The sequence below is a fragment of the Notamacropus eugenii genome, chromosome 1, assembly GCF_028372415.1.
Source record: "Notamacropus eugenii isolate mMacEug1 chromosome 1, mMacEug1.pri_v2, whole genome shotgun sequence".
Taxonomy (NCBI): Eukaryota; Metazoa; Chordata; class Mammalia; order Diprotodontia; family Macropodidae; genus Notamacropus; species Notamacropus eugenii.
In genome coordinates, this window is record NC_092872.1 from 521986192 (window position 1) to 521995164 (window position 8973).

Below are 8973 nucleotides of genomic sequence, written 5' to 3' on the forward strand. Positions count from 1 at the left end.
TGGTGGTGGTGGTAGTAGTAGTAGAAGTAGTAGTGTTTTTACTGGGAGAAGCATTTTCTCTGCTGTTCTCCCTTCTTCCTACTCTCAGATCCATGTAGGAATGTAGAACATTGGACCACAGGAAAGATATAGGTTTTACCAGCTGACCAAGATCAGAAAAGTGGCCTTCCCCTCACTTGCCCTTATAGGCTTTAAAAGAGTTGTTCATTTGGTCACTTCTGGTCCTGCCAGTTCTTCCCCAGGGGGAGGGATATAAGGGAAGTCGAGAGAGGTAGGGTAGGGGAGAACCTAGGGGTATAACGATATGTTAGAACTCAGGAGACCCAAGCTATGGGTCTTCTGATCCTTTGGGCAGAGAAAATATGGCAAATAGGGTCCTGTATAGCCAAAAGACAGTGTCGGTGAAAGAGACAGAGAGAAAGGTCAAGATTCACCTTGAGCTGGGCAGCTTCCAATAAATGATTGGGTCATAGACCCTAAAAGCTCTTTCCTTGGTTCCCACCCAGGGAGACCTCCCACAGAAGTTCAGAGCTGCAGTCCCATTGTAGCTCCATAAAAAAAAATCCAAAACAAGGCTTGGAAGTTGAAAGGTCTTTCCAGGCAGCCCCTCTGGCTATCACTGTTTCCCTTGGGTCCTTTCAAATGAGCTGTTGTGTTTTGTTACTAGTTGTTTCTGCCCATCAGATCCTTGTGTTTTGGATTATTCCTCCCACCCCCCTGCCCCAGATGTATGAGCTTGCATTTTTTCAAGATGAATCTCATCATGTTATTTCCTGCCCACATTTCTAACTTCTTGTGGTCCCTCCAGAACATTCCCCTGTCCTCACAGACATTCAGGAAAACTCCCAGGGTAGTCTTCTGAAAAGTTGATTGAAAGGCTGTTTAATCTCCATGTCCTGGTTCTTAATAAGGACCCTGGAGAAGACAGGGCCTAATCCTGACCCTTGCAGCTCTCAACTCTCCTCCTGGGAGAACTGAGGCAGACCACTCCATTTCTTAGTTGCTGGCCATGTAACTGTGGTTGATCCAGCCAGTGTAAAGAACTATCTGTCAGTGACATGTCAGCAGAGCCTGGCTCCAAATGACCAATGCAGAGCATCTGGGCAGCATTCTCTCCCTGCCACAGACTCCTTCGTTATAAGACAGAGTTCCTGAAAATAGCCACGCCATTTCAGTCTAGGCTTCTGCTTCTGGCTGGGGTGAGGGGTGGGGGAAATCTCACAGCTAGGCTAGGAATATGAGTATTTCTTATTCCCAGCTGCCCAGTCTAGTCCACCACATTTGAAGTGCCTCTAAGGAATGTGCTACAATAGAAAAATAACTCCCTTGGGAATTGGGAAATGAGAAAGGCTGTGTGGTGGAAAAAGCACAGGACGAGAGTTGGAGGCCCCAGGTTCACACTTGGGTTAGGCCACTTATTCACTGAGTGACCTTAAACAAGACCTAAGCTCTCGGCTTTGGTTTCTTCATCTGAAAAATGCTCACCTCTGAAGGAATTTGGGTGCTGAAATCTAGAGTTGATGTCCTTTCAACTCCTCCTTTCTAACCCTGTTCTAACCATCCCTGTCCTAACACCTCTAGCTTCCCCTGGCCCTTTCTTGAAAACCTTGAGCTCTTATTCTATCCCATGGCTCCCCTTGAGGCTGAGTTGTGCTGTTTGATGGGAGGGAGTGAAAACTGTGTCTTGCTGGATCCAAACCATGTTTCACACTACATCTAGCCACCCACCAAGAAACCATGGCCTACCTGGGCATCTTGCCATTTGCCTTATAGGATGCACTGCTGTCCTCTTCCCCCATAATTCCAAACTACTGTTACTATTGAAAAGGCCAAACCTATCAACTTTCTCTTGTCTTCAGCTATAATCCCTGTGACCACTAGGATCCAAATTCTCTTTTCCAAGGCCCCACTCTTCTATCTGTGTTGCATCTCCCAATTAGAATGAGTATTTGAGAGGAAGGACTGTCTTATCTTTGTCTGTGGATCCCCAGGGTTTAGTGGTGTGTGTGTGTGTGTGTGTGTGCATGCGCGCGCACGTGTGTGTGTGTGTGTTCAGTTGTTTCAGTCGTGTCTGACTCTTTGTGACCCCATTTGGGGTTTTCTTGGCAAAGATACTGGAGTGTGTTAACATTTTCTTCTCCAGTTTATTGTACAGATGAGGAAACAGAGGCAAACAAGGTAAAGTGACTTGTCCAGGGTCACACAGCCAGTAAGTGTCTGAGGACAGATTTGAACTCATGAAAATGAGTCTTTCTGACTCTAAGCTTGGTACTCTATCTACAATGCTACCTAGCTACCCAGGGTCTAGAGTTAAGTTGGTACTTAATGAATTCTTATTCATTCATTCAGGATAAAAAAGAAGGTTTGGTGAGGCTTTGCTGGTCTAAGTTGATAATATTAAACTTGTTTTATTTCTAAAAATGTTAGAGGGTTCTACTCTAATCTAGAGGGTTCTGACATTGGTCTTTTTGTTTCCAGTACCCAATTATCTGCTCAGTTTCTCCATTAGTAAAGTGGGGAAAATAACCCTATCTCCATAATATATTTTGGGAATTCATTAACTTCTAGGAAGCAGTGGACAAAACTCTCGTAGACTAAAAAGTGGCCTTTGAACAAATAGGTTTTTCCTCCCAGGTTCTGGGCCTCTTCTCTTCTCAGGATACTCTCTGTCCTTCTGTCTCTGTCTCTCTGTCTGTCTCTCTCTTGAGAATTCATCCACTCCTATGTCTTCAATTATCACCTCTAAGCAGATGACTCCCCAAATCTATATATTCAGACTGAACTGAAATCCCACACTGCCTCTTCAGCATTTCTATGGGGTACTCTGTTAACATCTCAGACTAACAAACTAAGAAGATAACATGTCCAAAATAGAATTGGTTACCTTTCCCTGCCCAAAACCAGCCCCCCCATCTTTCAGACTTCTCTCTTTCTCTTGGTGTCACCACCATTTGTCCAATTTCTGAGGCCCATAACCTAGGTGTCATCTCTCATTATTCCCTCTCACTGCACCCCATATTCAATCAGTTGCCAAACCTTATAAGGTCTACGATCTTTATTCCATCTGCTTCTTCAAATCCATTCATTTAATTATCAATTTAGATCACTGGTTTACCCTTCACATGGACTATTATAATAGTCTCATTCAAATTAGTAAGCATTTACTAAGCTCCTATTACATGACAAACTGAAGATGTCCAGACAAAAGTCTTGTCACTGGCCTCAAGAAGTTTATGTTCTATTGGGGAGCTTGCATTTTCTGTACACACATAGATAAATACAATAGACTGGTAGACTGACAGACAAGTATTCAAATATATATGTATATATACATACACACAATATTAAAAAAGCATTTTTTAAGGGCATTGAATACTAGCACCTGCAGTAATCAGAAAAGGCATCTAACAGCAAATGTCACTTAAGTGGAGTGTTAAAGGGAATGGCAAAAGGGGAGAGCCAAGATGGCAGGGAAAAGACAGAGACTCGCCTGAGCTCTCCCCAAAACCCAGCTTTAAATAAAGCTATCAAGCAATTTCTGGAGCAGCAGAATCCACAAAAGGCTGGGGTGAAATAATTTTTCAGCCAAAGACAACTTAGAAGTTCAGCAGGAAAGGTCTGGATGAGAGTGGAGCACAGTTCAACACAGGCCGTGCCTTCACTAGCCCAAGGCTAGTCATAGCAGACCAGGAGCAGCTACTTCCAAAGCTCTCAGCCTACAGGTGCTAAGGGCATCAAACAAATGATCAGGAAGAGATTACAGGGGTCTCTTTGCTAGCACTGAAATAGGACTCTGTTGCTTTGCCTCTACTCAAATCTGGGTCTCAGTCCTGGGTGACAGTCCCAAGGGGAAGAGGAACGCTAACAGAACAGAACTTGCAGCAGCAGTGGAACAGGGATCCTAATCAGTTCCAGGGCAGAAAAGACTGCTTGTGGTCACTCAGGAAAACGGTAAACATCTCTCCTTAGATCATACCACCTTGGAAGAGCTGAAAACTTACAAGTCCCTAGAAGAATCTCTGAAAACAGCTGCACAAAATCCCTGAAGCTTGGAACAGTGCACCTTCTACCCTAGAAGCACAGCCTTACTTTAGCATAGAGTTAAGGTCAAGAAACAGGCTGGGAAAATGAGTAAATAACAACAACAACAAAAATCTGGCCATGGAAAGTTACTGTGATGATAATGAAGGTCAAAACACATCCTCAGAAGAAGATAACAAAGTCAAAGCTCCTACATCCAAAGCCTCCAACAAAAACATGAATTGATCTCAGGCCATGGAAGATTTCAAAATGAATATTGAAATCAAATGAGAGAGGCAGAGGAAAAATTGGGAAGAGAAATGAAAGTGATGTAAGAAAATCATGAAGAGTCAAAAATTCTTCCCTTCTCCATAAATCTGATAAATACACTATTCTTTGCTCCACTAATTTGTTTATAGTATCAATCTTTATACTTAGATCATGTACCCATTTGGACTTTATTCTTGTGTATGGTATCAGGCATTGGTCTATGTCGAGTTTCTGCTGCACTGTTAACCAGTTTTCCCAGAAATGTTTGTCGAACAGTGAGTTCTTATCTCAGAAGCTGGGGTCCTTGGGTTTATCAAACAGTAGATAGCTATATTCATTGCCTACTGTATCTTGAGTACCTAGCCTATTCCACTGGTATGCCCCTCTGTTTCTTAGCCAGTACCAAGTGGTTTTGATGATTGATGCTTTATAATACAATTTGAAATCTGGTAGAGTTAGGCCACCTTCCCTAGCATTTCTTTTCATTAGTTCCCTTGATATTCTGAAACTTTTGTTCTTCCAGATGAATTTTGATATTATTTTTTCTAGATCTAGAAAATAATGATCTGATAGTTTGATTGATATGGCAGTGAATAAGTAAATTAATTTAGGTAGAATTGTCATTTTTATTATATTGGCTCAGCCTACCCACGAGCAACTGGTGTTTTGCACTTACTTAGATCTGACTTTATTTGTGTGAAAAGTATTTTGTAATTGTGTTCATATAGTACCTGGATTGGTTTTGGCAGGTAGACTCCCAGACATTTTATAGTGCCTACCCTAGCTTTAAATGGGATTTCTCTTTCTATCTCTTGATGTTAGGCTTTGTTAGTTACATATAAAACAGCAGAAGATTTGTGTGGTAGACTTAGAACTTCATTGCAATGCAAGGACTTAAAAAATTCCCAATGGTCTTTTAAGGAAAAATACCTTCCATATACAAAGAAAGAACTATGGAATTCAATTGCAGAATGTAGCAGATCATTTTCTTTTGTATTATGTTTTGGTTTGTTCTATGATTTCTCCCATTTATTTTAATTCTTCTATGCAACATGACTAAGGTGAAAGTGTATTTAATAGGAATGTATGTGTAGAACCTATATAAAATTGTATGCCATCTCAGGGAGGGAGGGGGGAGGAAGGGGGGAAGGATGAAGAGGGAGAAAAAATCTAAGTTATATGGTAGTAATTGTAGAACACTGAAAATAAACAAAAGGAAAAAGAAAATCATGAAAAACGAGCCAACAGCTTGCTAAAGGAGACACAAAAAATGCTGAAGAAAATAACACTTTAAAAGACAGACTAGGCCAAATGCTAAAAGAATAGATGTCTGAAAAACAAAGGAGGAGAAGAATGACTTAAAAAACAGAACTGGCCAAGTGGTAAAAAGAGGTACAAAAATTGCCTGAAGAAAAAAACTCTTTAAAAAGTAGAATCAACTAAATGGAAAAGGAGGTATAAAAGCTCACTGAAGAAAATAATTCCTTAAAAAAAATAGGCGTGAGCACATGAAAGTTTTATAAGAAATCAAGAAACAATAAAATGAAAATAAAACAAAATAACAAACAAGAAACAATAAAAGAATGAAAAAAATAGAAGACAGAGTGAAATATCTCATTGAAAAAACAACTGACGTAGAAAGTAGATCCAGGAGAGATAAATTAAAAATTATTGGACTACCTGAAGTCCACAATAAAAAAAAGAGCCTAGACATCATCTTTCAAGAAACTATCAAGGAAAACTGCCCTGATATTCTCAAACCAGAGGGTAAAATAGAAATTGAAAGACTCTACCTATCACCTCTAGAAAGAGATCCTCAAATGAAAACTCTCAGGAATATTATAGCCAAATTCCAGAGCTCCCACATCAACGAGAAATTATTCCAAGCTGCCAGAAAGAAACAGTTTAAGTACCATGGAGCCACAGTCAGGATAACACAAAATTTAGCAGTTTCTACATTAAAAGATAGGAGAGCTTGGAATTTGATATTCTGGAAGGCAAAGGAGCTAGAATTACAACCAACAATCACCTATCCAGCAAAACTGAGCATAATCTTTCAGGAGGAAAAATGGATCTTCAATGAAATAGAGGACTTTCAAGCACTCTTGATGAAAAGACCAGAGCTGAATAGAAAATTTGACTTTCAAATACAAGACTCAAGAGAAGCATAAAAAGGTCAACAGAAGGAGAAATCATAAGGGACTTAATAACATTATACTATTTATATTCCTACATGGGAAGATGATACTTGTAACTCATAAGAACTGTCTCATTATTAGGGCAGTTAGAAGGAGTATATATAGACAGAGGGCATATGGGTGAGTTGAATATGAAGGGATGATATCTAAAAAAATAAAATTAAGGGGCAAGAAAAAATGTACTGGGAGAAAGGGTAAGGGAGAGGTAGAATGGGGTAAATGACCTCACATAAAAGAGACAAGAAAAAGCTTTTACAGAGGAGGGGAAGAAGGGGGAGGAATGAGTGAATCTTATTCTCATTAGAACTGGGTCAAAGAGGGAATAACATACATACTCAACTGGGCATAGGAATCTATCTTACCTTACAGGAAAGTAGGAGGGGAAAGGGATAAGAGAAGGATGGGGGTTGGTGATAGAATGGAGGGCAGATTGGGGGATCAGGTAGTCAAAGGCAAAATAATTTTGAAGAGGGAGAGAGTGAAAGGAGAGAGAGAGAACAGAATAAACAGAGGGGGAAATAGTATAGAAGGAAATACAGTTAGCAATAGTAACTGAAAAAAAAATTGAAGCAAGTTTCTCTGATAATAGCCTCTCATTTCCTAAACATATAGAGAACTGAGTCAAATTTATAAACTAAGAGCCATTCTCCAATTGATTAATGATCAAAAGATATGAACACTTTTCAGATGAAGTAATCAAAACTATCTGTAGCCATATAAAAAATGCTCTAACTCACTATTGATTGGAGAAATGCAAATTGACACAATTCTGAAGAACTACCTCATACATATTAGATTGGATAATAGAATAGGAAAGGAAAATGACAAATGTTGGAGGGGATGTGGGATAAATGAGACATTAATGCACTGTTGGTGGAGCTGTGAGCTGATTCAGCCATTCTGTACGGCAATTTGGAACTATGTCCAAAGGCCTATATAATCATATACACCCGTTGATCTAGTAATACCACTATTAGGTCTGTATCCCAAAAGAAATTTTAAAAAAGGAAAAGGACCTATATTTATAAAACTATTTATAGCAGCTTTTTTCTGGTGCAAAGAATTGGAAATTCAGGAGATATCCATCAATTGGGGAGTGGCTGAACAAATTGTGGTATGGGATTATGATGGAATATATTGCACTATAAGATATCATGAGCAGGATGCTGTCAGAAAAACCTGGAAAAACTTACATGAGCTGACACAAAGTAAAATGTAGTGTGTACAAAATAACAGCAATATTATAAGATGATCAGCTGTGAATGACTTAGCTATTCTCAGCAATACAATGATGCAAGACAACTCTGAAGGACTTCTGACAAAAAATGCTATCCATTCCCAGAGAAAGAACTGATGGTATCTGAATACAGATTGAAGTGTACTTTTTAAAAAAACTTCCCTTATTTTTCTTGAAGTTTTTTGGTCTGTGTTTTCCACAACACAATTAATACGGAAATGTTTTGCACGACTACACATGTATAACTTATGTTAAATTGTTTGCCTTTTCAATGAAGGGGGTGGGGAGGAAAGGAGAGAATTTGGAACTCAGTTTTAAAAAACAAATGCTAAAAATTGTTTTCCCATCTTACTGGGGGCAGGGAATAAAATGCTAAATAAAAAAATATAAGAAGAAGTTGGCAGAAAAAAAATTTAAAAATATGGAGTCAGGGATTCCAAGAGCAGGCATAAGGAATAAGAATATTTCAAGTATGGTGGACAGTCTGTGGAAGGGCATGGAGTCAGGAGTTTGTCCTATGCAAGAAACAAGAAGTTTGCCAGTTTGAATGTACCACAGAGTAGATTAAGGGGAGTAATGCGAAATAATACTGTAAAGATAGACTGGAGCCACATAATAGAGGCCTTTAAATGTCAGACAGAAGAGTCAGTATTTGATTCTAGAAGCAATAAGGAATGATTGAAGCTTCCTGAACAAAGGAGGTACACGGTCAGACAATATCAATTTGGCAGGTACATAGAGGATGAATTGAAGAAGCTAGAAATGAGAGGCAAAGAGATATCATTAGGAGTTTATTGCAAGAGTCCATGTGAGAAGTGATGAGGACTTTAATGAGGTGGTTTCTAAGAGAGCAGAGAGAAGGTAACAGATGCAAGAGATGTTATAAAGATAGAATGGACAAGGCTTGACAACTGATGAGATATTTGGAGTTAAGGAGAGTAAAGAGACAAATATGAATCAGAACACAAAACAGGGCTGCTGGAAGGATAGCAATGCCCTCTACAGAAATAAGAACATTAGGGAAAGGGATAAGTTTGGGGAGAAAAGGCATGATTTCTGTTTTGAACATGTTGATTTTGAGAGATCTATGGGACTTCCGTATGGAGATAACAATCAGGCAGCTGGTAACATGGGACTGAGGTTCAGAAGAGAGAGTAAGATTAGATACTGCTCTTTGAATCATCTACAGAAAGATAATATTTGAATCTATGGGTGCTGATGAGATCCCAAAGAGAGTAGAAAACCCAG